Genomic DNA, 8,804 nt, shown 5'->3' with positions numbered 1-8,804 from the left:
ACATGTGCTGGTTTAAGCAGGGGAACCTTTCGTGCCATGCATGATTTCACATCATGACGTCTTAGTGTATTACCTACAGTAACCTTGGAAACGGTGGTCCCAGCTCTTTTCAGGTCATTGACCAAGTCCTGTCGTGTAGTTCTGGGCTGATTCCTCACCTTTCTTAGAATCATTGAGACCCCACGAGGTGATATCTTGCATGGGGCTCCACTCCGATTGAGATTGACCGTCATGTTTAGCTTCTTCCATTTTCTAATGATAGCTCCAACAGTGGACCTTTTTTCACCAAGCTGCTTGGTAATTGCTCCGTAGCCCTTTCCAGCCTTGTGGAGGTGTACAATTTTGTCTCTGGTGTCTTTGGACAGCTCTTTGGTCTTCGCCATGTTACAAGTTAAAGTCTTACTGATTGTATGGGGTGGACAGGTGTCTTTATGCAGCTAACGACCTCAAACAGGTGCATCTGATTCAGGATGATACATGGAGTGCAGGTGGACTTCTAATGGGCAGACTAACAGGTCTTTCAGGGTCAGAATTCTAGATGATACACAGGTGTTCAAATACTTATTTGCAGCTGTATCACACAAATAAATTGTTAAAAAATCATGCATTGTGATTTCTGGATTTTTCTTTTTAGTTTATCTCTCTCACAGTGGACATGCACCTACGATGAAAATTTCAGACCCCTCCATGATTTCTAAGTGGGAGAAATAGCAAAATAGCAGGGTGTTCAAATACTTATTTTCTTCACTGTATATATATGATATATATATATAATTTCCTTGTTCCACTCTACTTAGGTGACTTTGGCCTGGTATATTATCACAATTGCAGATTAATCCGTAATTCCAATGCCAAGTGATCACAGCAGCCTGAAGTCAAGGGTCAAAAGTACAGTCGTTACTGTATATTCCGGCTAAAGCGTTCATGCGCATCTTCATCCACTAGGGGTCACTGTTGCTCCTCATTTTGCTTTCCTAATTGCTTTGCTTGACTCCCCACAGCAGATCATCTCTAGGAGCTTTGGTTGCCATGGAAATAATTAGCTGCGAGATCTGCTCATCCCCCACCCGACTCTAATTAGCTTTCTCAATTGCTTAATGACACATAGACCTGTGAAAGGTTTTCTTTCTTCCCCTTCAACAAAAGCATTGATTTTTTTTTTGTATCCCCCTCCCTCTCCCGCTCATTTCTACTGTTAACCCATTAGAGTCTCTTTCATGGGAACTTGAGCTTGGGACTATTACGCATGAAAGCACCACAGCTGCCTCAGGTTCTTCCCATTTCACGCTGTGCTCCAAATTGGCCTGTAACGCCAGTGTGTCAACATTATGGCCAATCTACAGCGCCAACTGAAGTAACTAATGCACATCCTGTCAGTTGCCATAATAATGTGGGCAATAGGACATGAGTGCCGCTAATAATATCCGGCCAGGAAGATGCATTTGTGATGTAAAGGGACCGCATCGCGTGTCAGAAAGCAAGAGCTCAAGCTGAGGGTGGGGCGGGCGGTCGATGGCTGTCCGTACAAGTTGACCTACCTGCAAATCACAGGTGATAAGGGCAAAGTCGCTGGGGTGAAAAGGTGGGATGTTGTCACCCTGACATACATTTGCTGGTCCTTGAACATTGTTATATAGTGATTGGATAAGGACGTATACTGTAGGTACTCCTGGACCTTGTGATAACAATGCACAGTTTTGATTGCCACTGTCATTGTGTTTATTATGGTTTGCAATGGTGTAGAACTGTACTGCATCATCTTGAGGTCAGCCGTTATCATACTCGTATTAGGATATTAAATTAATCTTCTGTTACTTGGGAACCGAGTTAATACAGGGAATAAATATTACTGTGCCTTAAGGGTGTTACGGTATGCCATGATCATGTTTCGGTACGTACCTTTAATAGAGTCAGTACAACAGTAACAAACTCAACAGAGAATTATTATAATTTTCCAAAAGTTTCTTATTTTCACTTAATTTTCTTAAGTGCAGCATTAACGTTCCCCGTTTCTACTTTAACAATGCAGTCACACTTTTTTTTTTTTGTCCACTTTTCTTTGTCTGTTTATGTATTTCACATGGAAAGCGAAATATACAGAGGAACATTTTTAAACTCCGGCCTGACTCTCAATCTTCACATGTCGGGCTGCATTGTATTTGTTCATGAAGTAGACACAAAACTATATCACAAGGCAGTTACACTTCCAATCCCTGACTTAATGTGAACCGCTTGGGATTGGGAACTCGTTATTCCTCTGTTTTGTACTGAAAAATGTAGATTACAAATGCATGTACTGTTACATGCCTACTGATCCTAAACCTAAATCTCTGTGCACACTGATACAAATTGAGTGGTTATTCTCTGATGAGGTTTTGCAGGTATACCAAATGTTTAAGCTGCCGAGTCCATGTGGTACATGAAGATGATGGCTATGGTTATTCTAGATCAAGTGGATGGATGTTTTCCAGCAACCGGAGGGACCAGAGCGCAGTGTTTTCAGCTCGCTCTGAATTATGCATTAAAGAGGCAGATGCCTCCTTGCCGAAGGCTTTCTGTGTCCGGCATGGATACTCTACAGTTTGCTGGCTTTCTTCCACTTAAACTTGTGTTTAGCACAGTGCTCTTTGGTGATGAGCCTCGCTCCCGCCGCACCTCCACTCCACATCGCCTGGAGAACGAGGGCCTAGCCGGGCTAATCAGTGTCTTGGCATCGAGCCTACTCGGCTATTGTGGATGCAGCCAACCACTGACGGGGCACAAGTGAGACCTTCAACTCCCTGCCAGAGGCAATATCTGCTGCATGCTTTTATTTGATAGAACCCGGACTGCTGGAGTGGCACCCAATGTCAACACGAGCGTGCCCCAATATTGACAAATAATGTAGGCATGTTCTTTAAGTCTAAGTTTATCCTGATGTTGAGACAACTATTGACATAATTCTAAACAGTACTGCATTTTTGGTAAAATAAGTAAAATTAAGATACTGGTTTCTTGGTAAAAACATACATTGGTATATTATAATGGTCCGGCCAATGCAGACAGTGTTTTTCATCACATAGCTAAGGGAATATGCCGTCTTCGCTGGGTTCTGTCTACAGGCAGATAATACCAGGTCTGACGAGGCATAATTGTGGAATCTCACAGTAAACAAGTCTAAGATCTCAGCATTGTTTCGAGAAATGGTGATCTACCGACCCACCCACTTGTAGAGCAACTACCGTCTAATTGTGCTTTTTATCCAGATGTCCAGTGATGATATATGGTAGCTAGAGGTATAAAGGTACTTGTAATCACATTTTTCCTTATGGCGCAGAGGTGGATAGAGTTCCTACACAGAACGTATTGTCACGCGACTTCCCCATAAACAAATACAGGACAGTCTAGTTTTTGGCTAGTAGGAGTCATGGCTACAGAGAGTGCCAAGGAGAAGCCACTACTTGGAAAAACCCTCTCCCGTAGTTAAAGGCCTGTTTGGGAACACTTAGCTTTTCTGGTGAAATACATCAACGGACAAAGACCAGTGGATAAGATGAATGCAAAATTGAATGCTATTAATGCTGCATTTCAGGCAATACATGTTTGTAATTTGGAGGGTTTTTTTTTTTCTTCTTTTCAAGTAAATCTTACTGGCAACAGCAGAAGGGACACGTACCAACAAATGCAAATAGATGGTGTAGACATTGAAAGAGTGAAGGAAAATAAATTTCTGGGGATTACAATAGATCAAAATATGAGCTTGGAACCTCATATTACAAATATACAACATAAGGTGGCCAGAAATATTTCAATAATCAGAAATCACTCCACACTCTTTATTGCTCTCTGGTTCTACCATATCTTACTTGTGTGGAATTGTGTGGAAATATGGGGTAATAACTATAAAGGCAATCTTCACTCGCTAAATGTACAGCAAAAAAGGCCAGTAAGGATAATTCATAATGCCGCCTACAGAGAACATACTAACTCCTTATTTCTAAAATCACAAATACTTAAACTCACTGATATAGTTCATCTTCAAACAGCTAAAATAATGCATAATGCTAAAAATAACCAATTACCTAAAAATGTCATCCAATACTTCTCTACAAGAGAGGAGAAATATGATCTCAGGGAAGAACTACATTTGAAACACTTATATGCTAGGACTACGTTATGGTATGGTTATGGTACCCATTATGTCATTGGATGGTCATATCACCTCGTACTTCGGTACGTGACAAAAAAAATTAACTTCAATCAACAATTAACTTAAACTATATTAGGAAAGCAGGAAGTGAACAAATGTAACAGTTACTGATTGTAAAATCACTAGTCAGAACTCTGCCAGGATTCATTCAGAGTCCGATTTTTTAAAAAGTCATTACCAAGATGCGTACTTTCCTCATTCAGGTGTTAAAAAAACATGCATGTTTGGACCTTTAACTGTAACCTTAAACTGTATTATGGAAAGCAGGAAGTGATCAAATGTAACAGTTACTGATTGTAATTGTCATATCACCTCGTACTTTGGTACGTGACAAAAATAAAAAAAACGTGAAAAAAAATTATATATATATTAGGAAAGCAGGAAGTGATCAAATGTAACAGTTACTGATTGTAAAAGTACCGGATGGAGGGGTAGGATTTAATAAGCTTTGCTTTTTCCTACTCCTTTTGGACATGTGGAACTGGGAACTGATTATGTGATGCATTCAATTGTAATCTGATGCATGTTCAAATGAAATAAAACCATTACCATTACCAAAATGAACCAAACCATGACTTTAAAACCAGGGTATGTACCACAGAATCCTGATTGTGGTGTACCGATTCACCCCTTGTTCATTTAAAATTTTTGATACCTGGAAAGAAATTGAATTGAGTCTTAAAACATGATATTGAACCTAATTTAACAATCTCATTATGATTTCCACTACCCGCTTGTCTCTTATGTTTATCTGTTAAAATCTCTAACTATTGTATCTTAATCCTATTATGCCGCCGAAGATGCACTCATGCCAACATGAGATTTTGGATTCACCTCTCTGCACCGTTTGGATGTTTTTTTTCTGGGCATTTAACTAATAAATGTAATTAATTGGCTAAGGCGGATAGTGATAATTAATCACATTTTGTTAGACTGAAAAAACAGGGGGGAGAGGAGTCATTACCTGCAACATGCCGTTTGCGTTTTCCATTTCACCACGGTCTTAATTAAAACTCTTGGCAGCCATTGTCTGTGTTGTCTCCCAGCCTAAATATGCCAAGTTGGCAGCGCCGGATGACAAGATGCCACATCGAAATGCGGGATTGCGCTCAGGGCAGGAAGTCTTTAAGTCGGTCGGCGTTTTTGGGCCGGCGCCACGAGGGGGGGTGAAATCCAGCTTCACCTTCTCAGAAACGTCTCCAACTGTTTTGGATTGGAGCCGTCTCCTTCTTGTGTCATTGGGAGCCCATATGTTGGAGAATTTTTGCTAGTGTGTTGAGAAGGATAAAATAAGAGAGGGAGTGGGGGGTCTTCTAGACATGCATCAAACTCCCACGAGCGCTCTTGTGGCTTCTCTAGCTTCATTTTATTGCAATCCCACTGGGCAGCTTCATAGATATTACCCAACAGTGTTAGGCTCCTGAAGTTGAAGGAAGCCAGGGTGGGATTTTTTTTTTTTGTTTTGGAGTGAAAATGCGTCCCCAGTGCCTTATGTGAAATAAATTCCAGAGCACTTTTCCAGGGTGCTAATTGACAGGCACAAAGCTGCGCCTGGTTGATGCAGCAGCCTCGCTTGTGGCCAGGCGAGGTGATTACTGCTCCGAGGAACGCGCTGTTCCAAGATCAGCCGCACTCAGCCCAGCCACCAGGGTTGTGGAATGTCTGGTATGGGGACAATGTTGCAGGCAGCCTGGACGGACTCGTCTGGTTTTTTTTTTTGAGCTTCGGTGGTCCTGGTTTTTCCAGGATCCATGAGCTGAGGCGATGAGGACGTTAATGGGATGCGGCACAAACAACAGCGGTGTCTTGCTGGAGTTATGGCTGGAAAAGATCCTGCGTATTGGCCCAAATGTCTGTCAGACATTAGGTATGTGCAAACTGTGTTGTGCCACTTTGATGTGCACACTTTGCATGCAGAGGGCACATTTGCAGACACACAACGCGTGTTCTGATGTGGCTGGTGTGGCGTTCAGAAAATGCTTCAGTTCAACTCCAGTGTGCAGTAGGCCTCCTCTGAGCTTCTCCCCCCCCTTAAAAGTCCTGGCCATCGCACGCACGACATGACACATCCACTCAAAACCCTCTGACCTCTGGTGGAAGGTTCAAGACCCCATAGTGCACATGTTCATACGTATTATAAATTGATTTTACCTCATTCTCCTATGACGTAGGAGTCTAATGGTACATTACAAGTCCAAAAATGTGATTATTTCAGGGGCTCCAAAAGAATGAACTCCCAAAATGCACTTGCTAGCACCCGCTTTCAATTGTCCCTGCCACCATCATCACTGTCCATCCATCCATTCATTTTCCTCCGCTTATCCGGGTCCCGGGTCACGGGGGAAGCAGTCTTAAGTAGGGAAGCCCAGACTTCCGGGTCCCCGGCCACCTCCTCCAGCTCCACCGGGAGGACACCAAGGCGTTCCCAGGCCAGCTGTGAGACATAGTAGTCCCTCCAGCGTGTCCTAGGTCTGCCTTTTCCCGGCTGGGCATGCCCGGAACACCTCACCAGGGAGGCGTCCGCGAGGCATCCGCACTTGATGCCCGAGCCACCTCAATTGACTCGTCTCGATGTGAAGGAGACCACATCACTGATCATCCCAAAATTTGGTGGAGACATTAATCAAAAGTCAAATCAAAGTCAAGAACCCATATTCCCAAATGAAATGGACGAATGACGATTTCGAGGCCAAAACCAGAGGTTGAATTTCAACAAAACCCTACGATTGCCTACTAACGAGTCCACGGTGTACCCCGCCTCTCGCCCAAAGTCAGCTTGGACGAATGCGTAGTCCTATAGGCACTTAGACCAAAAATCAATTGACAAATTTAGATGTTTTGTATTGAATTTGACTTGAACCGTGACCTTAAAATCAAAGTACATACACCCCAAGTTGTGTTAAATTAATACCTCCCTGTCAGTGTCAATCAAAAATATAAACACAGAATGTTGTGGAGGTGTACCTAATGTTGTGGCCTCTGCAATCAGAATTTAATGTGTGTGTGAAAGTGGTTCTGCAAGTTTATGAATAAGTAATAACCTCCTCCCCTGCAGCCAGCATCCAACATTACAGGTGTGAGTGTGTGTGTGGAATGTGTGGCAGACTGCAAAATAGTCTGGCAAATCTTACTGGCTGAGTAAAGGGCGAAAGTCGGGAGCAATGCCAGGCGCCACGCTGATGAGCAAAAAAAATAATACTATTAGAATGAATTCCTAATATTACAATGATAAATGTATACCTGCTTTCATGGAAAACTGTACTTTTTTAAAATTTATTTTGCTCATCATCCACAATCCTTATGTGGGACATGATCACATATGTCTTTCACTTTTCGGTGCATTCTAAAGATATACAAAGAGATAAAAATAACTATTTCTAGATTTTATTTTTTATAATATTACAAATTTTAATTATAACTTTTATTCTCATAACATTCTGATTTTTCTTTCAAAAGCAGTATTTTATTATTTTAAAATATTATTTTATACACTTTTTTGTCGTAATATTTTGACTATTCTTGTAACCATAAAATAATCTTGTAACTTTACTCACACAATTATATTAATTTAACATTACTCAAACTACTACTTTGTGGACTTGGAAAATGTATTCGACCGTGTCCCTCGCGGTGTCTTGTGAAGGGTGCTCCGGGAATACGGGATTGTCGGAGCGCTACTCCATGCCATTCGGCCCCTGTACAACCGGAGTAGGAGCCTGGTTCGCATTGCCAGCAGTAAGTCGAACCTCTCCGCAGTGAACATTTGCCTCCGCCAAGGCCGCCCTTTGTCATCGATTCTGTTTATAATTTTCATGGACAGAATTTCTAGTTGCAACCAAAGGCGTTGAGGGAGTCCAGTTCGGGGGGCCTTAAGACCTCGTCTCTGGTATTTGCAGACCGTGTAGTCCTGACGGCGTCATTGGGCTGTGACCTTCAGCGTTTACCGGGGCAGTTGGCATCTGAGTGTGAAGCTTCTGGGATAAGACTCAGGACCTCCAAATCCGAGGCCATGGTCCTCAGTCATAAAAGGGTGGATTGCACCCTCCTGATTGGGGAATGAGGTTCTGCACTAGGTGGAGGAGTTGAACTCGGGTTCGGGTTTATGAGTGAGGGAAGGTTGGAGCGTGACGTTGACAGGCGGATCGACGCAGCGACTGCATTGCCAGACAGTCGTGGTGAAAAGAGAGCTGAACCCGAAGGCAAAATTCTCAATTTACCGGTCCGATATACTGGTCTATGTTCCTACCCTCATCTCGGGTCATGAGCTGTGGATTCATGGCCGTAGGAACAAGATTGCGGATACACTAGGCTGAAATGCGTTTTCCTATGATGCCTTTCTCCGAACTTTGACTATTATTGTAACATGACGAGATTTTTCTCCTAATTTAATGACTATTCTCGTAACATTACGAAGTTGTTCTACTAACTTCACGACTTTCTCATAACATCTTGAAATATTTTCCCCCTAACTTTTTGACTATTCTTGTAATATTTCGTGTTTTTTCCTCCAGACTATTCTCGCAACATAACGTTCTTCTCCAAACTTGATGATTCTCATAAGATTATGTTTTGAACTATTCTTGTAACATTCTGACACTTTTCTCTAAACTTTTCA

Source organism: Doryrhamphus excisus, linkage group LG5, assembly GCF_037039965.1.
Source record: "Doryrhamphus excisus strain RoL-2023G ecotype Guam linkage group LG5, RoL_Dexc_Guam_v1.1, whole genome shotgun sequence".
NCBI lineage: Eukaryota > Metazoa > Chordata > Actinopteri > Syngnathiformes > Syngnathidae > Doryrhamphus > Doryrhamphus excisus.
Note: the sequence above shows the minus strand (reverse complement) of the source record.